Genomic DNA, 27,432 nt, shown 5'->3' on the forward strand with positions numbered 1-27,432 from the left:
GCTAATCATTATTGTCTCTAAATTGCATTCATGCATATGCAGACATCTCAGGTCAATGAGTGTTCCTTTGCAATCGACCCCAGTCTGCAGCTCCAAGAACACCATTGTTCTGGGCTTCATTTTAGACTCAATCTACAATCTATGTTCATGTCTGAAGACTGGTTGTTGTTGAAATTAATATTTACCATATACCATGACTCCAGAATATGCCCTAACAACACGATCCCGTCAGCCAGCATTCTTAAGTTTGACTGTTACGTGTATCCTTCACTGGTCTCTTATCAAATCTTAGTAATGTTAATGTCATAGAGAGATACAACACTGTCCATGCTGACCATCAACCATTCATTTACTCTAAATCGACATTAATCCCATTTGCTATTCTCCCAACATTTCCACCACTCACCCACACACCAAAGTAGCCCACAGGGACAGATTAATCTGTCATCTCGCATGTCTTTAGGATGTGGCAGGAAACCAAAGTCCCTGGAGAAACAGTCACAGGGAAGATATGCAAAGTCCACACAGACAACGCTCAAGGTCAGTTTCATACTTGGGCCTCTGACACACTCCAGCTACTGTTACAGAGTCATAGATTTGTTCATTACAGAACAGGCCCCTTGTCCCAAGTCATCCATACCAACCATGATGACTATCCACACGAATCCCATGTGCCCACAATATTAATTGTCTCTCTGTTCCTTTTCCTATCCATGTACCTGTATCTTCCACTTCCAGTTCACCTGGCACCTCATTCCACGAGGCTTCCGTGTGAAAACTTTACCCGTATCTGCCTTAAGTATCTCCCCTCACACTTTAAATCTGCGTCCTCTTGAATCACAAGAGTCATGGGGCAATATAGAACTGTCAGGTCCTTTGGCTGAACAAGTCCATGGTCTCCATCTTGCAGGCTGGCTGGTGTCAATTTCCTGTATTCAATCCATATCCCTCCAGATCCCTACCCTCCATGTACCTATCCAACTGTTTCTTAAACAATGCTATTGTTCCTGTTCTAACCACTTCCTCGAGTTCTGCACTCCTCTGCCTTAGCCATCTTATCCCTATGTCCATTGTAATGTTATAAACCTCAGCCTTCTACACTACACTTTGAACAACCCAGCCTAATCTATCTTTCCTTGTAACTCTATGACCTTGCAACCCTCTATGCACAGTAACTTCCTGGTGAATCTCACCAAATCTAAAGCTACCAAATCCTTCCTGTAGAGCAGCGGCCCAACAATGTACATAATACTCTAAATGCAGCCAAACCAACACTGACATCTCAACTCTTATATTCAATGGGTCAGCAAAGACAGGCAAACATGCCAATTGCCTTCTTCACTACCCTAACCACCTATGTTACCAATTTCAGAGAGCTGTGATCATACCCCAAGATCACTATACAGCAACTCTGGCAGTGAAGTGATCTGGTAATACTGCTGCATTTGGCAACATTGCACCAGTTCTTCAAGGATTAGTTAAAGGTACAATTTCTAGATACACCTTCAAAGTGAAACAATCTTCAGATTGTGAGAGCTCTGTGCAGGGACAGGAACAAATGAGAGATTATTAGACCTTTCACTGAACCATTTTCCCTGCAAATCACCCTGGGCTTTGAAAATATTATAGAGCGTGATCATTATAATCCAGCAATAACAATAAGAAGCTGAGTGTGGGTCAACAGAGACTCCTGGCTAAAAGTCCAATTAAAATGGAAATGTGAGTGAGTCCCACACTAGACAGGCGATGGTGTCATGCATTAGTATCTGTCCCGACTCTGAAACCTTCTTGGAGCGGCTGGATCAAATATTTTGTTAGAGTAAGCCCATTGTGGCTCAACCTGTCATCAGCTCACACTCTAGGATTAGAAGCTGAAATATTTTAGTAGTTGGTACAAGCTGGTACATCTCAAACCAAAGCACTCAAACCCACTCCAATAACACACACAAAATGCTGAAGGAAGTCAGCAGGTCAGGAGAGGAATAACTCATCAGCGTTTCGGGCTGAGACCCTTCATCAAGACTGGAAATGAAGTGGGAAGAAGGCAGAATAAGAAAGTAGGAGAGGGGAAGGAATACAAGTTGGCAGGTGATAGGTGAAACCTGGTGAGGGGGGTGGAGGAGAGGGGCTGAAGTGAGAAGCTGAAAGGTGATTGGTGGAAGAGGAAAAGGGCTGAAGAAGAAGGAATCTGATAGGAGAGAAGAGTGCACCATGGGAAAAAGAGAAGGAAGAGGATCACCAGATTAGGTGATGGGCAAGTGAAGAAAAGAGAAATGATAAGAAGGGAGTCAGATTTGAGAATGGAGGAGAGAAAGGAGAACACAGAGGAATTATCAGAAGTTTGAAAAATTGATGCTTATGCTATCAGGTTGGAGACTACCATCCCTTAGATCACAGGGATATCAGGGAGCTCCGAGGGCAAGTTTCTCAAACAGAGTGTGGTGGAATCTGGAAGGAGCTGCAGCGAGATACAACTATGGCTTTAGAATTCCTAGGGATAAGTACACAGACAGGAAAGAGGAGTGATACATGTCTAATGCAAGTAAATGGGATTGCCACAGACGGGCATCATGACCAGCTTGGACAAGTTGGTCAAAAGCGCCCGTTTCTATGTAATTCTGTGACTCGATGACATAGTTTAAATCCAAAGTAGGTTACAGTGTCATAAGAAACAGGAGCAGGGACAAGCCATTCGGCCCTTCCAACCTGGTTGATCCTTCTCTTCAGATCATTTCTCCACACCTTTCTTGTATCACTCAGTATTCAGGAATCTTGAATAAAGTCATTTCTCGCCACTTAAATTCTTTCTTTCAAACTAGTCATACTCTGCTCCGGCGGGGGAAGCAGCTAACCTGACAAAACAGGCAAGAATTTTGTAAGTTTTGATGAACTTTAGAGAGTACAAACACAGTCTACTCAGTCACTCTCCATATGACAAGCCCTGGAGACAGATCAGTAAACCTTCACCACAGAACCCACCTCCCCACCCCCACCCTGAGGCAAGTGCATGCTTACCATAGACCAAAACTGTGCCCGATACTCCAGGCACTGTCTCAGCAAGACCACCTGCAACTGCAATTTCCTCCTTATCTCTGTGATCTAATCATCTCGTAAAGTGAAACGACCTGAACGGTGACTCTTGCTGTTGTTCTCGATCTCTAAATACTTCAAGCAACCAATGCTGTAGTGTTTTTAATATCTCAGTGATATTTGCGTAGTATTGTAAATATATTCTTTGATTAAGCATTCCTTGTTTGTTTTGTCGCGTGACCAGCAACAATGAATATATAACTGAGTGAAGTTTTATAAACAAACATAAACATTTATTAAACTCTGCTCAACAATAGCGAAAAATATTCAAACGACTAACTTAATCGGAAGTTAACTGCTATACAGCAACTCTGGAACAGTTCTTAAAGTGGTAAATTCAAACACAGTTCTTAAAGTGGTAAATTCAAACACAGTTCTTAAAATGGTAAATTCGAAAGTCCAAGTGATTTGCACAGTCAGTAAGGAGAGACTTCTCTGGAGCCGAATTTCTTCGAAGACGTGACATTACTGCTGATTCTGTCCAAAGGATTCATGACGAAGGAAATAAAACAGCTTAAAGGAATTGGCCTTTTCCAGGCAAATGAACATTGCAAAAAACTTTCCTGATATTACAGATGTTATCCCAGATGCAGGTCACTATTTCTGAACGAAGACTCAATCAGGTCGATTCTCTATGAAACCACTGAACAACACCAACTTTATTCAATCCTTCAGGTTCCTGTACTTTAGTAAGGTCTTCACTCTCCAATACTAGACTTACAATAAAAAGTAAAACTCCACTTTAAAAGGAAACTGCGTCATGAGACGAATACACAGCATAACAGAGTAACTGATGAATTAAACAACAAACTAAACTGCATAACCACAGGGGTTACCCGTTATATACCTGTTGAGAATATGTCATCACGTGATCTCACACTGGTGGGAAAGTCACATCTCCCCACCATCACAAGACCATTACATCATGCTCACAAGATACTCAATTACATCATGGCCATAAGACAGTCACAAGATACCCACAAGGTATGTAACAGTTTATATAAATAATTAGGGGTTATATGTAAGTATGTGAATGGCATACGTCATTATGCTACTATGTCATATGCACATGCCTCACTAAAGAAAAGCAAAACTAAGTACCCGAGTATCCCCATCTCTTGTGTTACTCTTTTGATTAGATTCTGGAGTTACAAAACATAACAGTGGTGATGAGTAAGTTTTAAAAGTGAACCCAAGATGTCTACATACCCGTCCTGTCGAAGCGCAGTGCATGTTTCTTCACAAGGGGAGAGAAGTGTTTTGAATTTTTTTTAAGCACAATGCATGTTTCTTCAGAAGAAGGGGAGAAAGAAGTTAGAGTTTTAAAAAAGGCAGTAAACAGATGAAATTCACAGGTTCATAAACAGTGTGCACCAGATGATAAATATAATACATTTTTTAAAAAGCAGAAATGGCTGGCTACATTGGAATGATAGATGTGTTTGATTGCACAGCAGTTAACTGGATGATATATACTGAATGAATTGAGCAACATTTTGAAGCAAATGAAATAGCCAATGAAAAGCAAGTATCTGTGTTTCTGAGTACAATAGGTGGAAAAGCAAACAGTCTTCTTAAAGGTTTGACTGCCCCAACCAAATCAGTCAAAATGAGCTTTGCTGATATTATAAACATACTGCAGGAACATTTAGAACTGAAAGCGTTATAGATTGCAGGACACTTTAGACTTCATAATTGGAATCAAAAGGAAAGGGAGTTCATTTCAGCTTATGTGGCTGAATTGAAGAACTTGACGAAGAATTGTCTGTTCAATGATGTGCTTAATGGAACACTGAGAGAACTTTTAACTTGTGGAATTTTACAAGAAAGCATTCAAAACAAGTTTCTAACTGAAGCACAACTCTCATTTAAAAGACCAGTGGAAATTGCTGTATCAATGGAAACAATGGTCACAGATGCAACTGAGTTTCAGTCAGGAATGAAAGTAAACATGAACAAAATTGCAACATCTAAACAGAAACTTGTCTGACCAAACAAATTGTGTTACTGTTATGGCAGGGTCTCACATACACCAGACCAATGCAGTTTTAAAAGCAAAATTTGTAGAAAAACAACAAATTAGGACACATACAAAGAGCATGTCAGGCAGATGAAAATAAATGGATTGCACAGAGAAGAGAAAAAGATAAAAATTCAAGCTACAGTTTCAAGAGGAGCGCCTATCTGCATGCTGTTGATGAAAAATCTGATAATGATGAGAGTGGAACAGGACTGAGTAGCCTTGAGACTTACAGCGTGAAAACTAACAAGAGACAAACAATATGACTTACACCAGAAGTCAACAGCAAATTCATTAAAATGGATTGGACACTGGCTCGGCTGTTTCAGTCATTCCTAAAAATGATTTTGAATGGTATTTCAAAGATACTGAACTGAAGCCTGTAGGTAGCCAACTGAGAACTTGCACTGGAGAAAAGATAACTCCTGTGGGAATGACACTTGTAACAGTGAAATACAACAACCAACAAGTCACATTGGGCTTTATGTGGTAAAAACAGAAGGTTAGCATTAAAGGGCAGTAACTGGCCAAGACAACCACAACTTAATTGGAGATCTATCCAACTATTTGCATGCAATTGAATCAACTGAAAGCAAATTAAGAAAGTTACTGGATGATGCCACGGCAGTGTTCAAGCTTGGCATTGGAAAACTAAAGAACATCAATGGTAAGATAGTGTTAAGTGAAAATGCCACGCGCTGTTCGGTTCCTTATACCATCTGTAACAAAGTAGCCAATGAGCCAGATCGCATGGAGGCTGACGAAATTCTTTTCAAGGTTGAGTGGAGCCCATGGACAATACCAGTGGACCCACTAGACAAGAAGAATGGGTCTGGCATGATCTGTGGTGATATTAAGGTCAGCATCAACCCAAACTGCACAAGGAAGAGAGAAAGATAAGAAGTGAAAAACTGAGAATAGATCAGTACCCTCTGCCCAGGATGGAGAATACTTTTGCAAACCTTTCTGGAGGAAAATGTATCAACAAAATGGACTTAACTGATGGCAACATACGGATGGAGATGGAAGATGAGTCCAAATTGCTTCTCACCATAAACATTTATAAAGTGCTTTATCGCTGTAATAGGCTTAATTCTGGTGTAAGATGTGGAGCAGGTGCTGTAAGGTTGCTCAGGCACTCAAGGTTAACCTGGATGACATCATTGTTAATGGTGAAAATGACAAGGAACATCTTCAAAATCTCACGACAGTGTTAAAAATATGAGAAGGTTATGGGCTCAGTGCAAGATACAAGAAGTGTGAACTCTTTAAACCAAACATCACTTACTGTGGTCACACCATTGACACACAAGATTTACACAAGTATGCTGAGAAAATTCAAACAGTGGTGGATGCTCCAAGGCCAAAGGATTTGGCGTAGTTGGGGTCCTTTTTAAGATTTGTCCATTTCTATAACAGGTTCCTGCCAAATCTGGCTACTGTGCTCCATCCCTTGAACTCATTACTACAGATTGGGAAGAAATGGCAATGGATGAAGCAGTATGAGGTGGGTTTCCAAAGGACAAAGGAAATGGTGACATCAGACACTGTATTCATACATTATGATCCACATCATCCAGTGAAGCTTGCCTGTGATGCGGTTACGTCACACGTTATGAGTGATGGAAGTGAATGCCTCATGACCTTTGCATTGCATTCTCTTACCACTGCAGAGGATGCTCAGGTTTACAGAGAGGCCTTGATTGGAGTGTAAAACAATTCAACTAGTACTTGCATGGGAGAGAGTTTACCCTCATTAATGGTCAGCAACCACTAATGTCCAATTTCAACCTGCAGAAGGGTGTTCCACTAACAGCAACAGCACGAATGCAGAGGTGGGCCCTGTTTCTTAGAGGACACAATTAGAAGATTGAGTTCAAGAAGACAAGTAATCATGGAAATGCTGATGGATTTACCTTTATGTTTCCCTATGGAAAAGGAAATACCTGAAAAATTTACAAAAGAAGACACTCCTCTTGACATATTCTCCCTAATTCTCCCTGATGTCAGCTGAAGATGACACATCAATTGGTTGAGGAGGGCAGAGATAATCTAAAGGGAAACCAGAAAAGACCCCACACTGTCTCAGGTCTACATGGCCACCCAGAATTGCTTTAATGTGCAGCAGAAATTCCAGTTCATCATTTTTACCAGTGCTGGGATGAACCTGCCCTTAACAGGTGGTTGCCTTATGTGGAGACTGAGATTTGCTATACCATCCAAGCTAAGAGCTAAAGTGTTGGAGGAGCTAAATGCTAGTCATGAAAGTGCAGTCAAAGTTGAAAGCATTGGCTAGAAGCTATGTCTGGTGGCCTGGGTTAGATCAGCAGATTGAGTAGCTTGCCATGCACTTTTCTGGATGCCAACATGTCCAGGAGATGTGAAGAGCAGCATTTCTCCATCCCTGAGAATGTCCTGCGTAACCCTAGGAGAGGGTTCATGTGGATTTTGCAGACCACTCATGGGAACAAATTTCTTGGTAGTGGTGGATGCAGCTACAAAGTGGCCAGAAGTGTCAGAAGTGTTCCCAGTAGCCTCCACTATGGCCTCGCACATTGTTGATGCATTCAGAAGGCTCTTCGCAAGGACTGTTGTTCTTAGTCAGTGGCAATGGACCACAGTTTGTTGTGGAACAGCCAAACCTGACAATGAATGGAATAAGGCATATTACATCTGCACCGTGCCACCCAGCTACAAATGGTTTGGTGGAGAGGTTTGTCCAGAGTCTAAAGACGGCACTGTGAGCAATGTCAGGAGAACACACCACACTGACACTGAATCAGAAGCTCACCAATTTCCTCCTTGCATATCACAATGCAGCACATTCCACAATCAACAACTCACTGGCTATGCTGTTCCTGAGTCGTCCCCTGCATTCATGTTTGGACCTCCTAATACCCAATCTCAGAAAGAGTACACAGGACAAACAATTGAGACAATCTGAGGGCTCCTCAAATAAGGAGATTCAACCTTTCACTCCTGGACAAGCTACCCTGGTGAGGGTCTACAGGGATGTTGAAAAGTGGACACTTGGAAAGATTAAGGACATAACTGGACCCCTCTCCTACGCAGTGGACAATGTGTCTGATGTTATCTGGAGGTGACACATCAATCAGTTGAGGGGAGCAGAGTCAATTGTTGGAGAAGAAAGGTGTCCAGAGCTGTCAGAACCACCTCCTGCAGTCCCTGAGTCAACTCCTACTACCAGCACGGAGAAGGTCCCAGAATCTGAGATTGTTTCACGGCCACAAGTCTCACCTGCCAAGCAGAGTGAACACCCTTGTCAAGAAAGACATTATCTGACAGGAGTAAAAAATCCTCCACATTTAATCTTTTGGCCTGAATGGGACAATTTAAAATTTACTATGCTGTGGCTATCTGTATGGTACTGTGTGTGTGTGTGTGTGTGTGTGTTTTTGAGGGAGAGACTAGAACATAGAAATTTACAGCACATTACAGGCCCTTCGAGCCGGCTGGCATCAGCGCCGGACTTCGGAGCGAAGGCTCCCGAGTTCAAATCCAGCCGGCTCCCTTGCACGCTTTCCATCCGTGCTGGGTTGAGCGTCGAGCTAGCAACTCGGCCTCATAAAAATAAGAAAGCCTGCTAAAAAATACTGTCACGACGGTGTCCCGATGACTCCACTCGGAGTTAAGGGCTTTCTAAAAATAACAGGCCTTTCGGCCCACAAAGTTGTGCCGACCATGTTAACTACTCTAGAAACTGCCCAGAATTTCCCTAGCCCATAGCCCTCTATTTTTCTAAGCTCCATGTACCTATCTAAGAGGCTCTTAAAAGACCCTACTGTATCCACTTCCACCACCACTGCCGGCAATGCATTCCAGACACCCACCACTCTGTGTGAAAAACTTACCCCTGACATCCCCTGGGTACCTACTTCCAAGAACCTTAAAACTATGCCCCCTTGTGTTAGCCATTTCAGCCCTGGGAAAAAGCCTCTGGTTATTCCCACAATCAATGCCCCTCATCATCTTATACACCTCTATCAGGGTCACCTCTCATCCTCCATCGCTCCAAGGAGAAAAGGCCAAGTTCACTCAACCTATTCTCATAAGGTACGCCTTCCAATCCAGGCAGCATCCTTGTAAATCTCCTCTGCACTCTCTCTATAGTATCCTCATCCTTCCTGAAGTAAAATTTAAAGGCATCCGTTAGTCTTGCGAGACCATGGATCTGCGCCTGGAAAGTCTTCACTCTCCAGGGCGCAGGCCTGGGCAAGGTTGTATGGAGGACTGGCAGTTGCCCATGCTGCAAGTCTCCCCTCTCCACAACACTGATGTTGTCCAAGGGAAGGGCATTAGGACCCATACAGCTTGGCACCAGTGTCATCACAGAGCACTGTGTGATTAAGTGCCTTGCTCAAGGACACAACACTCTGCCTCAGCTGGAGCTTGAACTCATGACCTTCAGATCACTAGTCGAACGCCTTAACCACTTGGCCACATGCCCACACTCCTTCCTGAAGTGAGGTGACCAGAACTGAACACAGTACTCCAAGTGTCAAGAACTTGTCAATCTTCACCTTAAGTACACCCAATGACCTGGCCTCCACAGCTGTCTGTAGTAACAAATTCCACAAATTCACTAACCTCTGCTAAAGAAATTCCTCCGCATCTCTGTTTTAAATGGATGGCCCTCTACCCTAAGGCTGTGCTGTCTTGTCCTAGACTCTCCCACCATGGGAAGCATCCTTTCCACATCTACTCTGTCTAAACCTTATTTGAAAGGATTCAGTGAGATTCCCCTCATCTTTCTAAATTTCAGTGAATACAGGTCTAGAGCCATCAAACATTCCCCATATGATAACCCCTTCATTCCTGGAATCATCCTTGTGAACCTCCTCTGGACCCTCTCCAATGCCAGCACATCTTTTGTGAGATAAGGAGCCTAAAACTGTTCAAAATACTCAAGGTGAGTCCTCACCAGTGCCTCATACAGCCTCAGCATCACATCCCTGCTCTTATATTCTAGACCTCTTGAAATGAATGCTAGCATTGCATTTGCCTTCCTCACCACCAACTCAACCTGCAAATTAACTTTTAGGATGTTCTTCACAAGGACTCCCCAGTTCCTTTGCATTTCAGATTTTTGGATTTTCTCCCCATTTGGAAAATAGTCTGCACATTTACTTCTTCTACTAAAGCGCATGACGATGCATTTTCCAACATTGTATTTCATTTGCCACTCTCTTGCCCATTCTCTTAATCTAAGTCCTTCTGCAGCCTTCCAGTTTCCTCAACATTACCTGTCCCTCCACCAATCTTCATATCATCTGCAAACCTGACAACAAAACCATCTATTCCATCATCTAAATCATTGATATACAAAATAGAAAGAGAGCAACACCTTACATATTTGAGTTCAGATGCATTCTATATTGAGTTGGAGTTTATGGCTAAGCAGGGAGGAGTGTTGTGTATTTAATATTTCAGTGATATTTGAGCAATACCATAAATATATAGTTTGATTAGGCATTCTGAGTTTGTTTAGATAATTTATGATGGGTTATATATAGAAGTACGTGAATGGCATACATCATTACGCCACCATGTCGTACATGTGTGCCTCACTAAAGAAAATCAAAATGGATTACACAAGTATTCCCGGCTCCCGTGTTTTTCTTTCAATTACTTTCTGCAGTTACAAAACGTGACAAAGGGGGCTAATGTTTGTGAGATTTGTGCCTGAGGCTTTTTTCTCTGAAATGTTTTCAATGGACAGAGTGAGGGAATTTTCACATCCCTCACCTTCACTGCCAAAGGGATTTATTGTTTCCCAGAGAGAGTGAATGCAGCACAGTCCCACCTTACTGCATGCTCATACAGCCATACACACCCACAGACACACACACTCACAAGCTTAAATCACGCACTCACTCAAACATAACTGTAAACATGAAAATACATGTTTTCCTGCAAAAGCCAATGATTCGCTGGCTGACAAAGCTTATTCTGCTGAGAAACATCGCTTTAATTTCTCTTATTTCTCAGATGGTCTAGTCGCCATGGTGACAATCTAGCAGCTCTCCTCCCTCAGGTCACAGCTTTATTGATGGTGTGAAAACAGAATTCAGAGGATAAACTAATAAAATTCCACCTGTTGTAGATAATGGAAACAGCCAGCCCACTGAATCCACCTTCTGCACTTGGTAACCATGGTTAGCTTTTAGCCTTCATTAGAAACATGAACTTTGTTTTAATCATTAGCAAAATCCACTGCAGGATATCTTCATTTTACTGGTAACCACCTGATGATCTTCTGGGCAGTTATAGCACTGGGAGGGTGTTCCTGAGCTCCTAAAAATAAATTCTACTAAAAATCAGACCTGGAAGAGGGTTAGCCAGAGAGCTGGAAGAGGTTCAGCTCTTCCAGCCTGGAGCAGGGCAGTGTGAGCCACCAAAGGAACTAAGTATAGAGATAGAGAAAGCTTTCACCGAAAATCTTCAGTGATCTGCGGATGCCGAGTGTCACCAGAAGGATTGAAAAGGTCACAAAAAAAGGCACCAGTGTAGGTCACTCAGCCCCTCAATCCTGTCCCATAATTCAATGTGATCATGACTCCTCTTCTGTACCAGTTCCCCAGAACATCCAATTCCACAATCTTTCATATTTATCTGTCCCTAACCTTGGCACAGAATTCCAGAGATTCAGTGACTTCAGAGAAGAAATTTCTATGCACCGCAGTTTTAAATGACCAGCCCTTACCTTGTAACTCTATCGCCTTGTTATGATTCTCCCATTAATGGAAGCCAGTTAACAGCTACCTTGTCTTTCAAGAGGGTGATGCTTCACAAGGTGACAGTGCCCAATGGAGCATCTGGTAGGGCTCTGAAACCCTGTGCTAACCAGCTGGTGGGGACGTTCAGGCATTTTCATTCTCTCATTGCTACACGTCAGAAGTTTCCACCTGTTTCAAAAGGGCATCAACCATACCGGTGTCCAAGAAGAGCAGAGTGAGACGCCTTAAGGACTATTGTCCAGTAGCACTCACATCTGTGGTGATGATGTGCTTTGGGAGGTTGGTTATGGCTAGAATCAACTCCTCCTTAGGCAAGGACCTGGACCCACTGCAATGTGTCTATCGGCACAATAGGATCTCCAGTGGATGTGATCTTATTGGCTCTTCACGCAGTCTTGGATCACCTGGACAATACTAATATTTACTTCAGGCTGCTGTTTATTGACTACAGCTCAGCGTTTAACACAATCATTCCTACAGTTTTGATCAAGAAGCTCCAAGTCCAAGGCTCTATACCTTTCTCTGCAACTGGATCTTTGACTTCCTAACTGGAAGACCACAGTCTGTGTGGATCGGAAATAACATCTCCACCTCACTGATGACCAACACTGGCACATCTGAAGTATGAGTGCTTAGCCCACTGCTCTACTCTCTCAACACCCATGACTGTATGGCATGGAAGAGCTCAAATATCTTCTACAAATTTGCTGACAACACAACTATTGTTGGCAGAGTTTCAGATTATGATGAGGAGTGCAGGAGTGAGATTTATCAGCTAGTTGAGTGGTGTAACAGCAACAATCTTGTACTCCACATCAGTCAAACAAAAGAATTGATTGTGGACTTCAGAAAGGTTACGATAAGGGAACACATACCAGTCCTCATCAAGAGGTCAGAAGTGGAAAAGGTGAACAATTTTAAGTTCTTGGTTGTCAACATCTCTGAGGAACTATCCTAGGCCTAACTATCAATGCAGTTACAGTTGTAACTCTCAGACTCGCCCAGCACATGTTCGTATAGGGGGAGACAACTTCTGGCCCCGCCAAACTGAGAACTCTCATTTGTGTGGATGCTGCATGATGTGTTGCCCAGTTACAAATCCGCTCCGCAAAGTATCAGACAGTACACTATATGCAATTAAGTGATTTAACTTTATAAAACTTAATCTGAATATAGGGTTAGTAAAGAAAATAAAAAGAACAAGGGCCCATTTTAAGAGAAAAGTCAAAAGTGCACGTCGGAGCTCACAAATACGTCCATTCATCAACCATCCACCTCCTCCGAGCGTCGCCCACCTTCGGACCCTCTCTCCCAGTCCACTCCATCCGGTGGGCTACCAGCTCTCTCCACATACGTCTTTCTTCTTCTCCTCGCGCCGACCAAAGACCGCGAAAATCTCTCTTCCAGGCTCACAAGAAACAACAACAGCATTCCAAACCACGTTATCTCTAGTCATAACCCAAACATTGCTGCTACAGAGAAACCATTATATTAGCAGTGAAACCTTACAGCGTGCTACACTATTAAGGTACGACAGTGGTTATATTTCATTAGGAGTTTGAGGAAATTTGGTATTCACAAAAGACCCCCACAAATTTCTACTGGAGTACCGTAGAGAGCATTCTATCCGGCCGCATTGCCATCTGGCATGGGTGAGCCACTGCACAGGATCAAAATAAACTGCAGAAAGCTGGAAACTCAGTCAGCTCCATATGGGGCACCCCAGCAGCCAAGGCATCTTCAAGGATTGATGCCTCAAAAATGCCTGCAGCCATCGTTAAGGACCCCATCGCCCAGGACATGCCTTCTTCCCATTGCTACCATCAAGGAGGTACAGGAGCCTGAAGGTTTAGGTTCTACTCCTCTGGCATCAGATTACTGAATGGACATTGAATACTACCATGAATATTACCTTTACTTTTTTTCTCTTTTTGCTCTACTTACATTCTTTAACTTTTTTTTTAGATATTCATACTTCTTACTGTAGAGTCATAGAAAGCTACAGCATAGAAACAAGCCCTTCAGCCCATCCAGTCTGTGCCAAACCACTTCAACTACTTAGTCTCATCGACCTGCACCCAGGCAATAGCTCTCCCGTCCATGTACCTGTACTAACTTCTCCTCTATGTTGAAATCAAAATCGCATCCACCACTTACGCTGGCAGCTCGTTCCACAGCCTCACTCACCATCCTTTGAGCGGAGATGTTTTCACTTATGTTCTCCCTAAACATTTCACTTTTCATCCTTAATCCATGGCCTCTAATTGTAATCTCACCAAACCTCAGCAGAAAATGCCTGCTTGCATTTGACTTATCTATACCCCTCATAATTTTGTACACCTCTACCAAATCTCCTCTTAATCTTCCATGTTCTAAGGAATGAAGATTTAACCTATTCAGTCTTTCCTTATAACTCAGGTCCTCTAAACCCAGCACCATCTTGTAAATTTTCTCTGTACTCTTTCAACCTTGTTTACAAACGTTTGTACATCTTTCCTGTAGGTAGGTGACCGAAACTGCACACACAATACTCCAAACTAGGCTTCACCAACTTCAACATAACATCCTGTCTCCTGTACTCAGTACTTAGATCTATGAAGACCAATGTGCCAAAAGCTCTCTTAACAACCCTATCGACCAGTGCCGCCACTTTCAATAAATTATAAACCTGTATTCCCAGATCCCTCTGTTCTACCACACTCCTTAGTGCCCTACCACTTACTGTGTAAGACCTACCCTGGTTGGTCTTTGGGAAGTTCAACACCTTGCACTTGTCTGCATCAAACTCCATCTGCCATTTTTAGCCCGTTTTTCCAGCTGGTCCAGATCCCTCTGCAAGCCATGATAGCCTTCCTCGCTGCCCACTGCACCCACAATCTTAGTGTCATCCGCATTTGCTGATATAGTTAACCACATTATCATCTAGTTCATTGATATAGATGACAAACAACAATGGACCCAGCACTGATCCCTATGGCACTCCACTGGTCACAGGCCTCCAGTCAAACAGACAACCATCTACTACCACTCTGTCTTCTCCCACAAAGACATTGTCTAATCCCATTTACTACCTCATCTCCAATGCCGAGCAACTGAACCTTCTCGACCAAATTCCCATGCGGGATCTTGTCAAATACCTTGCTGAAATCCATGTAGACAACATCTACTGCCTTGCCTTCACCCACTTTCCTGGTAACTTCTTTGAAAAACTCTATAACATTGGTTAGACACAACCTACCATGCATAAAGCCAGGCTAGCTAACCCTACTCAATCCTTGTCTATCCAAATATTCATATATCTGGTCTCTTAGAACACCTTCCAATAACTTTCCCACTGCTATGTCAGACTCGCCGGCCTATAATTTCCTGGTTTTTTCTTGGAGTCTTTCGCAAACAGCAGGACAACACTGGCAATCCTCCAATCCTCTGGTACCTCACCTGTCACACAGGATGAGCTAAGTATCTCTGTTAGGGTCCCTGCAATTTCTACACGTGTCCACAAGGTCCAAGGCAACATCTTGTCAGGCTCTGGGGAATTGTCCACCATGATTTGCCTCAAGACAGCAAACACCTCCTCCTCTGGAAACCGTATGGATCCATGACCTCTCTGCAGAACCCCAGAATATTGAGCTGCCAGTCCTGCTCCTCCTGTAACTAAGTCTCACTAACGGCTACAATGTTTTAATTCCATGTGTTGGTCCATGCCCTGAACTCATCTGCCTTTCCTCCAATACTTCCTCCATTGAAATATACACAAATCAGAACATTAGTCCCACTATGGTCAACCTTTTGCTTCCTGACTTCTCTGAGATCTTATCATTTGTCCCCACAACCACTCTGGTTCCCATTGCCCTGCATCTCGTCTAACACCCCCCCCCCACCCCATGCAATATTAGCAACCCTTCCTGCTGATTCGCAGTGTAGAGTTTTTAATTACTGAGTTTAGCAGAGTACTGTGGCCACAAAACAACATCTTTCACAACACATGCCAGTGATACTGAACCCTATTCTGATTCCATTAGGATCTTCTGTGTTTGTACAAGGTCACCCCTCAGACCTCTGAAGCCCAATGAATACAGACTCAAACTGTCCACATTGTCTCGACAGAGCCTGGATGACTCCATGGAACCATGATGCCGTGGCCATTACAGAGACCTGGTTGTGAGAAGAGCCACTCAACGTCCAAGGATTGAGATGTTTCAGAAGATGATGTAAAAGAGGAGGGGAGCTGCACCACTGATCAAGGAGAATGTCCGAGCAGCACTCAGAGGAAGAGTACAGGATGGCTCACCCAGTGAAGCAATGTGGGTTGAGCTCGGGAACAAGAAAGGTGTGATCAATACAATGGGGGTAATCCATGGATGTTCCTTTAACCAGAGGGAAAAAGAGGATCCTAAAGAGACAGGAGGCAAGATATACACCAAGAGCCAAGGGGGAAAAAGGAAGCTGAATACAGTATATTGTTAGACAGGGAAAGCGAGATGGGAATGTACAGGGAACTAGATAGTCAACAGATGGAGAGCAAAAAGGACATCTACTAGAGTGGTGTTGGAAGATAGAGGTGGTGAGAGCCCGTGAGAGCCAGTGAGAGAGGAAGAGAAAGGGGGGGGGGGGGAGATAGAGAGAAAGAGAGAGAGAGAAAGAGAAAGAGAGAGAGAGAGAGAGAAATGGAAGTGAGACAGTGAGAGCGAGCGAGCAAGAACAAGGGAGCAATAAAGAGAGAGAGCAATAGAGAGCAAGAGAGCTATAACAAGGGAGATATAATGAGAGAGAAAGGGAAAGTAGGAAACAGAGGGGATAGAATGTGAGAAAGAGAGAAGGGATAAAAAGAGAGGGATATATAGGGGTGACAGAGGGGAGAGAGAGAGAGAGGGCAGGGAGCTAGATAGAGAGGGGGATAGAGAAGTGGATGATGAAGGGAAAGAGAGAGTTAATGAGAGAGAGAGTGAGAAAGGGGGAGGGGAGATCAGCGAGAAAGAAGTAGATAGAGAGATGGCCCACGTGAGCCAAAGACAGAGTCTGGACACACGTTTGGTGAGGGTTGATGGCATGGCTGAGTGTAGCACCACAGGCACAGAGAGGTAGCTGGTAAATGAAAGCTGGTCGGTGCCCGCACCTTCACCGAGGTTGAAGTTGGGGGGTTAGAAGGTTGTACACAGTGGCAGTCCCTCCCCAGTGACTGAACAAACCTAGACTCTAGAACTCATTCCTTAATGTGCCCTCGCCATCCAATCATTCCTTACAAGAGAGGCAGCCCCAGGAATAAGCAGTACCTAGTCTGGAGAATATTCTTACAAAAACCTTCATTAAATATTCATAACTCATTAAGCTGTGCGGAGAGGCAATGTTGATATGCGTCACTGCATGAAGACTAATTCACCTTTCAAACTCATTGAAGCCAAAGGCAAATGCTTGCTCAAGCACTAGAACCTGCAGGTGGGGCTGTGACCCCTGTGAGTGGTGAGAGATGAGCAGAGGTGAGGAGTGGGTGTGTTCAAACAGGCCTGCTGATAACTTTGTGCTAGTGCAAGCTACACACAAAAAATTCTCTTAACATTCCCTGGCCCTGGAATAACTGAAGACGGCTGCTCTAGTGTTGCAGAGATTTTTTTTCTGGGATTATGGGTATAGAACATAGAACAGTATAGAACAGGAACAGGACCCTCAGCCCACATTATTACGCTGAGCTAGTAATTAAAAGCTTATTAAATTAGTCTCTTCTGCCTCCACAAGTACGTACCCTTTCATTCTCCGCACAGTCATGTGACTAAGAGCCTCTTAAATGCCTCCAATGTATTTGCCTCCACCACCAGCATTCCAGGTACTCACTAGTCTTCGTAAAAGTTTTAGCCTGCGCACCTCCTTTAAATCTAACCCCTCTCACCTTAAGTGCACATGGCTCTAGCATTAGACAATTCAATCCTGGGAGAAAGTTACTGGCTGTCTACCCTATCTATGCCACTCATAATATTATAAACTTCTGTCAGATCTCCACTCAGCTTTTGCTGCTCTAGAGAACACAAGTTTGTGCTGTCTTCTCTAATACCACATGGCTTCGAATCCAGGCAGTATCCTGGTAAGTATCTTGTCCACCCTCTCCAAAGCCTCCACATTCTTCCATTAATGGGGCAACCAGAAATGAATGCAGGGCCTAACCAGAGCTCCATAAGACTGCATGGAGAGAGAATAAAATAACTGCTACAGCTGGGATGCAGACCATTTGCCCAATTGAGTCAATGCAAAGTCACATTCAAATTGCGCTCTTCCCCAGTAGCTCCAGGAATTACTTTCCTTCTCTGGCTCTTAAATTCCCTCTTGAAAGTTCCAGCTGTTTGGATTGCCAGTGACTTACAGATCTCTGTTTTCCCTTGTGGCCTTTGTCAGGCAATGTCCCCTGCCTCCTGACCCATCCATCATGGGGGCCCTACCCCAGCTTCACCCCTGACAGCTTCTTCTCACCCTTCTTCACAACTCCTGACTCACCCTAGAGCTGAAGACCCTTCAGTGTTTTGCATGGTCCATTGAGCCTATTCTTGTCCTCAGCTGCCAGGATGGTGTATCTAAGAAGCATTTAGAGCCCACCCTTTAACAGTGAAGTGAGGCTCCTTCTTGAATCACTGCCATCTTTCAGGTGATGGTGCTCCCCTGGTGGTGATGGAGAGGGAGTTCCAGAAGTTAGATCCAGTGATGCTGAAGTACCTGGAAATATTTCCAAATCTGGGTAGTGTGAAATTTGGAGGGGAACTGACTGGTGGAGGTGTGATTCTCAGCTGTGAGGCCATCCTGGCAAACATTCCTTGCATTCCTTCTAGGGTTTCTCAGCTCTCCAAATTGCAGTGGTTTGAATTAGAATTGATGCCCCAGTTGTGCCCTGACAGGTTAGAAAACAGAACATAGAAGACAGTAGCACAGAAGAAGGTCCTTCAGTCACAATGTCTGTGTCGATCATGAAACTAGTCAAAACTATTTCCATCTGCCTGCACATGTTCTATATCCTTCCAGAGAAGTTTACATAACTTCCTGCCATTTGAAATCCACACTTGATAATAAACTCAACAAGCCATTGGTTCCCTCCACTTCTCCTGATGAGGTAAAATATCTATGAACTTCTAATGCTGGATCCTGCTGTTGCTCAAGCTTTCCATCCCTGATGTCACTGAAGTTAGTTAGGTTGAAAGATATCCCTTCCTCATTCTCATTGTCATCACACCAACCCACTTCTCAGCCTCCCTTTCCCCAACGCAACACATCGCTTCAACAAGCTTCCCACAGGGCCCATTCTGCAGGGCTACTGATTCAGTCCCACCTCCATTGCCTCCACTCCAGAACCAAGGTAATCCCCAGTTCAGTCATCTACCTGCAGGACACAGGCAACACATGTGTATGTGTATATCATGATGCCAGGGGGTCGCAGCCAAGAGGATGGGCTATTCACTCAGCGGCCATAAAACCAACCTGCCCCTGCTTTAACATCAAAAATATAAGACCATATATATAGGAGCAGAAGTAGGCCATTTGGGCTATCGAGTCTGCTCCGCCATTCAATCATGGGCTGATCTAATTCTTCTAGTCATCTCCACTCCCCTGCTTTCACCCCATACCCTTTGATGCCCTGGCTAATAAAGAACCTATCTATATCTGTCCTAAATACACCCAATGACTTGGCCTCCACAGCTGTTTGTAGCAACAAATTCCACAGATTTACCACCCTCTGACTAAAGTAATTTCTCCGCACCTCAGTTCTGAAAGAACATTCTTCAATCCTGAAGTTGTGCCCTTTTGTTCTAGAATCTCCTACCATGGGAAATAACTTTGCCATAGCTATTCTGTTCAGGCTTTTTAACATTCTGAATGTTTCTATGAGATCCCCACTCATTCTCCTGAACCAGGGAATATAGCTCAAGAGATGCCAGATGTTCCTCATACGGTAACCCTTTCATTCCTGGAATCACTCTCGTGAATCTTCTCTGAACCCTCTCCAATGTCAGTGTATCATTTCTAAAATAAGGAGCCCAAAACTGCACACAATACTCCAAGTGTGGTCTCACGAGTGCCCTATAGAGCCTCAACATCACATCCCTGCTCTTACATTCTGTACCTCCAGAAATTAATGCCAACATTGCATTTGCCTTCTTCACAACCGACTCAACCTGGAGGTTAACCTTTAGGGTATCTTGCACAAGGACTCCCAAGTCCTTTTGCATCTCTGCATTTTGAACTCTCTCCCCATCTAAATAATAGTCTGCCAATTTATTTCTTCCACCAAAGTGCATCTACAGACACTTTCCAATATACATTACAGTCGGCCCTCCATATCCGCAGGAGTTTGGTTCCGGGACCTCCCGCGGATACCAAATTCTGCGGATGCTCAAGTCCCATATACAAAATGGTGTAATATTTGCATATAACCTACGTACATCCTCCCGTGTACTTTTAATCATCTCTAGATTACAGTACTTATAATACCTCATACAATGGAAATGCTATGTAAATAGTTGTTACACTGTATTGTTTAGGGAATAGGACACTTTGGAGGAGGCTCAATAATACTAATGTCAGGGTCTGGGCTCAAACAACAAGTGCTGGAGAGAGGACTTCCAGGGATTTTTTTTCAATCCTGGTCCACGGTTGGTTGAATCTGCAGATGCGGAACCCACGGATACGGAGGGCCAACTGCATTCCTAAATTAAACACAGGAAATATAATGCAATCGGTACATGCCTTTCTGTACATGAATTATGCCGTCAAGCCAATACGTTCCATGTACAAAGTACCAACATCACTCACAGATTCAAAGAACCATACAGCTCAGTAACAAGCCATTCCACCCCACATCCCCGTCCATGCCAACTGTGATGACTATTGATGTTAATCCCATTTGCCGGTATTTGATCCTACTGCTTCCTTATCCAAGTGTCTGTCCAAATGTCTTTTAATTGTCCACAATTTCCTCTGGCAGTCATTCCATACACCCACTAACCCCGTCAGCAGCACTCCCTTGCAGACATCTTGTTCTGGAAGACCAACAAGTTTAAGAGCGTTGTTCAGCAAGTTGATGAACTCCTGGCAGCTCCCTTGGTGGGATTTAACCACCACCACTATCCCACCCCCCTAGATCCAACTTTCTGACTGAAAGCTTGCTTAACTAAATGGTGAAGATTGGATCTCAGTTTAGTGATGAGGGCTTGTGAAGGTCGCTGGACAGGATATTATAGCTGCCTTCACTGCGCACCACTTGAAGAAAATTGAACTCCCTCTAAGTGTTGCCAACTCATTCTAATCCAATATAGAGGCTAACATGATGTTACTTTTGCCACTTGTTCCACAGTAATAGTTTCACAGATAGAAGTGAATACCTGATGCTGGGCAGAACTGTGAACGGAATTCAGAATTACCACTTTGTGATATGAACTTCTCACAGGCAAAGACTCTGCTTGACTCAATACATTGAGTGGGTAGTCAGAGACCTTTTTCCCAGGGCAGAAATGGTTAATAAGAAGGGGCATAATTTTTAAGGTGACTGGAGGCAGTATGATGGGGGGGAGGGGGGTGGATATCAGAGGTAAGTTTTAGATTCAGACAGTGGTTTGTACTGGTAATGCCCTGCCAGCAGTGCTGGCAGAGGCAGATACATTGGGGCAGTTAGGAAACTTACTGTGGATAAACACATGGATGAAAGAAGGACTATATAAAAGGGAAGGGTTAGATTGATCTTAGGGTAGTTTAAAAGGTTTGCACAACAATGTGGGCCGAATGGCCTGTACTGTGCTGTAGTGTTCTATGTTCTGTATTCTATATACCACCTAACATTGCTCTCATCATAAAAATTCAAGCTGTCTCTCAAGGAAAATAAAACACGCTTGGAGGAGCTCTGTAGGTCAGTGGCTATGTCCAGATGAAGAGTTTTGGTCCAAAACATCAACTGTTTATTCCTCTCTGTAGATGCTGCCTGACCTGCTGGGTTCCTCCAGCATTTTGTGCATGTTGCTCTGGATTTCCAGCATCTGCAGAATCTCTTGTGTTTCAGAAACACTCATGCTTCAGGGTAAACATCCTTCATCAGAATGTTTGTGTATTACATATTCCTTTACCAAGAGAGAAAGCAAGTCAGGCAAAGTACTGGAGACGGCAGGGGAGGGCGCTGGGTGCAAAAGAAGGGAGTGTCTGTGACAAGGTGAAATAGCAGACATCCTTTGAATGGGCCGTTAACTCCTTTCTCTGTGTAACATGTTACTAATACAACATAGAACAGTACAGCACAGGAACAGGCCCTTCGGCAAACCCTGTCTGTGCCAACCATGATGCCAATTTAAACTGCACATCTGTTTGCACATACTCTTTGTCCCTCCATTCTCTGCACGTTCATTCGTGTATCAATGCCTCTTAAAATTCACTATTCTATCCACTTCCACCACTTCCCCTGGCACCTGCCACTCAGTATAAAAAAATTGCCTGCAAATCTCCTTTAAACTTTCCCCTTCTCACTTTTGTGCTAGTCCCTCGAGTACTTGACATTTCCACCCTGGGTAAAAGACTCTGATCATCTACCCCATTTATGTCTCTCATAATTTTATAAATTTCCATCAAGTCATCTCTCAGCCTCTGACATTCCAGAGAAATCAGAATCCAAGTTTTTCCAGCCCTTCTCGTAGCTAATACAGGTCCACAATCCCTTATCCGAAATTCTGAAATCCAAAAAGCTCCAAAAACCTAAGTTTTTATCGCCAACAGCTGACGTCACTCAGGTGTGACATGGCAGCACTAGCGGAGGCCGCCAGACGTCAGTTGTGGCTCAGCACTTGTACTGGTTACACATGCATTTGCAGTTCGCTGATATTTTGTGTTCACTGTTGACTTTGTGTTTAATTTCACAGTGAAAATGTCAAAAAGAGCTGCAGATACCCCTATGGGTAACAATGAGAAAAAGAGAAGGAAGCATCGATCATTATCAATAACGCAGAAAGTGAAGTTATTGCAGAAGCTTGATCGTGGTGTGTCTGTGCGGCATCTTACTGAAGAATATGGTGTTGGAACTACCACTGTATATGACTTAAAGAAACAGAAAGACAAGTTACTGAAGTTTTACAATGACAGTGACGTTCTACATTTATTCCAATAAGTCATTTACTATGCGTCTGATTCGGTTCGTTTGAAGCTGTATATTTTTATGTTTTATTGAATTTTTTTTTGTCATTATTCCCTAAACAATACAGTATAACTATTTACATAGCATTTACATTGTATTAGGTATTATAAGTAATCTAGAGATGATTTAAAATATAAGGGAGGATGTGCGTAGGTCTGGAGCTCCGCCGGGTCCTAAAGTCCACCGCACTGAGACAGGTTCAATAAGGGACCTGAGCATACGTGTTTTTTGGTATCCGCGGGGGGGTCCCGGAACCAATAAGGAGGGATTCTGAAATTCGAAAAACTCTGAATTCTGAAATGCAACTGGCCCCAAGAGTTCAGATAAGGGATTGTGTACCTGTACTCTCTAGTCCCAACAACATCTGGAGAACTTCTTCTGCACTGTCTGCAAAGCCTTCACACCTTCCTGTAATGTGGCAACCAGAGTCACACACAATATTGCAAATAAGGCCTAACCGGAGTTTAATACAGCTTCCCAACCTGTGTACTCAGTGCCCCAACCGATCAAGGCAAGTATACTGTACATCTTCCGTACTGTCACAGTGTCGGTCTTCATGGTGGAGGACACACATAACATGCCAAAGACAGATGATATGGATGTGATGGGAGGTGAGGACCTCGATACAATAGCTATCACTAAAGAGGTAGTACTGAGCAAACTTGTGGGCCTGAAGATAGACAAGTCCCCTGGTCCTGATAGAATACATCCCAGGGTACTGGAAAGAAATGACAGAGATTATAGTAGGCTTTGGTGATAAATTACCAAAATTCTCTGGACTCTGGGCAAGTCCGGCAGATTGGAAGAGGTGAATGTCATGCCACTGTTCAAAAAGGATGTAGGCAAAAGGCATGTAACTATAGGCCAGTTAATTTAACATCAGTAGCTGGGAAAACGCTTGAAGCTGTCATTAAAGAAGAAATAGTGAGGCATCTGGAAAGAAATGGACCCATCAGGCAGATGCAGCATGGATTCAGCAAAGGCAGGTCCTGTTTGACAAACTTACTGGAGTTCTTTGAGGATATAATGAGTGTAGTGGATAGAGGGGAACAGATGGATGTTATTTACTTGGATTTCCAGAAGGCATTTGATAAGGTGCCACATAAAAGGATCATCCATAAGATAAGGATGCATAGAGTTGGGGGTGATGTATTAGCATGGATAGAGGATTGGTTAACTAATAGAAAGCAGAGAGTTGGGATACATGGGTGTTTCTCTGGTTGTCAATCACTGTTGAGCGGTGTGTTGCAGGGGGTCAGTGCTACGCCCGCAACTGTTCACGATATATCTTAACGATCTGGCAGAGGGGACCGAGTGTAGTGAATCTAAGTTTGCTGATGACATTAAATTGAGTGGAAAAGCAAACTGTGCAGAAGATATGGAGAGTCTGCTGAGAGATATGGATAGGTTAAGTGAGTAGGAAAGGGTCTGGCAGATGGAGTACAATGTTGGTAAATGCAAGGTCATCCACTTTGGAAGGAAAAAGGAAAGATTAGAGTATTATTTAAATGATAAAAGATTGCATTATGCTGCTGTGCAAAGGTACTTGGGAGTGCTTGTGCATGAATCACAAAAGGTTGGTCTGCAGGTGCAGCAGGCTATCAAGAAGGCAAATGAAATGTTGGCCTTCATTGCTAGAGGGGTTGAATTTAAGAGCAGGGAGGTTATGCTGCAACTGTACAGAGTACTGGTGAGGCCGCATCTGGAATACTGCGCTGCAGTCCTGGTCTCCTTACTTGAGGAAGGATGTACTGGCTTTGGAGGTGGTACAGAGGAGGTTCACCAGGCTGATTCCAGACATGAGGGAGCTAGACTATGAGGAGAGATTGAGTCACCTGGGACTGTACTCGCCGGAATTCAGAAGAATGAGAGGAGATCTTATAGAAACATGAAAGGGATAGATAAGGTAGAGGTAGGAAAGTTGTTTCCATTGGTAAGTGAGACAAGAACTAGGAGACATAGCTTCAAGATTCGGGAGAGTAGATTTAGGATGGAGATGAGCAGAAACTGCTTTTCCCAGAGGGTGGTGAATCTGTGGAATTCTCTGCCCAATGAAGCAGTGGAGGATACCTCAGTAAATATATTTAAGACAAGGTTGGATAGATTTTTGCAGAGTAGGGGAATTGAGGGTTATGGGGAAAAGGCAGGTAGGTGGAGACGAGTCCATGTCCACATCAGCCATGATCTTATTGAAAGGTGGAGCAGGCTCAACGTGCCAGATGGCCTATTCCTGCTCTAATTTCTTATGTTCTTATGCACGGTCGTAGGACCAGACCCTAGTGCAGAGGAATGGTAGATTCTCTCTGTCATGGGGCGGGGGTTCTATCAATGACTCAGCCCAGGAGCAGAGGAATGGCAAAGACTCCATGAAGAGATGAGACAAGAAGTTAGGGCTAGGTGTACCAGCAGAGCCTCGGAGGGCCGACTGAGCAACACTGCGAGACAAATCATCCTCTATAACACAGTAAGACTGCACTAAAGGGCTAACTAGAGACTCCTTTAAATAATCATCGAATGTGGGAAACATGCACCAGTCACAAATAACTTGACAAGACTAAACCGAAAACACAGGAGCTTAATGGCTGTAGTTAAGATAACAGTTAGTAAATACAGGTGCTTGAGAAATCTGAAAGGTCAATGTTCTATGACGAACCGCAGAGGCCAGCAGCACTCAGGACACTGTGCCATCCTGTCGACTTGTGTTGCCACGTACAGACAGCTACGGGCGGACCCAACATCACTTGGCATATTAAACATTGAGAGGTCTGCTTGATGAACAGACTGGCGCACTGGGGGGGTGATGAGCAGGTAAGAATAAATAAAGATAAGGAAAAGGGAAAAGGGACGGCAGCACAAAGAGCTGTTACATCCCTACGACATTGTGTCACAAAGAGCAGGACCTGACACAGTTACATTCCTACAACATTGTGTCACAAAGAGCTGGTCCCAGCACAGTTATATCCCTACAACATTGTGTCACAAAGAGCTAGTCCCAGCAGTTATATCCGTACGACATTGTGTCACAAAGAGCTAGTCCCAGCACAGTTATATCCGTACGACATTGTGTCACAAAGAGCTAGTCCCAGCACAGTTATATCCCTACGACATTGTGTCACAAAGAGCTAGTCCCAGCACAGTTATATCCGTACGACATTGTGTCACAAAGAGCTAGTCCCAGCACAGTTATATCCCTACGACATTGTGTCACAAAGAGCTAGTCCCAGCACAGTTATATCCCTACGACATTGTGTCACAAAGAGCTAGTCCCAACACAGTTATATCCCTACGACATTGTGTCACAAAGAGCCGGTCCCAGCACAGTTATATCCCCACGACATTGTGTCACAAAGAGCTGGTCCCAGCACAGTTATATCCCCACGACATCGTGTCACAAAGAGCTAGTCCCAGCACAGTTATATCCGTATGACATCGTGTCACAAAGAGCTAGTCCCAGCACAGTTATATCCCCACGACATCGTGTCATGAAGAGCTGGTCCCAGCACAGTTATATCCGTACGACATTGTGTCACAAAGAGCTAGTCCCAGCACAGTTACATCCGTACGACATTGTGTCACAAAGAGCTAGTCCCAGCAGTTATATCCGTACGACATTGTGTCACAAAGAGCTAGTCCCAACACAGTTATATCCCTACGACATTGTGTCACAAAGAGCTAGTCCCAGCACAGTTATATCCATACGACATTGTGTCACAAAGAGATGGACCCAACACAGTTATATCCCCACGACATCGTGTCATGAAGAGCTGGACCCGACACAGTTATATCCATACAACGTCGTGTCACAAAGAGCTGGACCCGACACAGTTATACCCCTACGACATGGTGTCACAAAGAGCTGGACCCGACACAGTTATATCTCTACGACAACATGTTACAAAGAGCTGGACCCGACACAGTTATATCCCTACGACATCGTGTCACAACGAGCTGGACCCGACACAGTTATATCCGTATGACATCGTGTCACAAAGAGCTGGACCCGACACAGTTATATCCCTACGACATCGTGTCAAAAAGAGCTGGACCCGACACAGTTATATCCCTACGACATCATGTTACAAAGAGCTGGTCCCAACATAGTTATATCCGTACGACGTCGTGTCACAAAGAGCTGGACCTGACACAGTTATATCCCTATGACATCGTGTTACAAAGAGCTGGACCCGACACAGTTATATCCCTATGACGTCGTGTCACAAACAGCTGGACCCGACACAGTTATATCCCTACGACATCGTGTCACAAAGAGCTGGACCCAACACAGTTATATCCCTACGACATCATGTCACAAAGAGCTGGTCCCAACATAGTTATATCCGTACGACGTCGTGTCACAAAGAGCTGGACCTGACACAGTTATGTCCCTATGACATCGTGTTACAAAGAGCTGGACCCGA

At 43.9% G+C, this 27,432-nt stretch overlaps 1 long non-coding RNA gene across 1 annotated transcript in view; it reads right to left on the bottom strand.

The window, feature by feature from the left end:
• Nucleotides 1-3,338: 3,338 nt before the first annotated feature.
• The window catches only part of LOC140204534 (uncharacterized), a 32,176-nt gene continuing 8,082 nt past the window's right edge, over nt 3,339-27,432 (bottom strand). Inside the window, exons 2-3 of the long non-coding RNA XR_011887663.1 lie at nt 4,300-4,380; nt 3,339-3,801 (exon numbers count right to left, since the gene is read on the bottom strand). This is a non-coding gene — a long non-coding RNA (uncharacterized lncRNA). The remainder of the gene's footprint in view (nt 3,802-4,299; nt 4,381-27,432) is intronic.

Source organism: Mobula birostris, chromosome 10, assembly GCF_030028105.1.
Source record: "Mobula birostris isolate sMobBir1 chromosome 10, sMobBir1.hap1, whole genome shotgun sequence".
NCBI lineage: Eukaryota > Metazoa > Chordata > Chondrichthyes > Myliobatiformes > Myliobatidae > Mobula > Mobula birostris.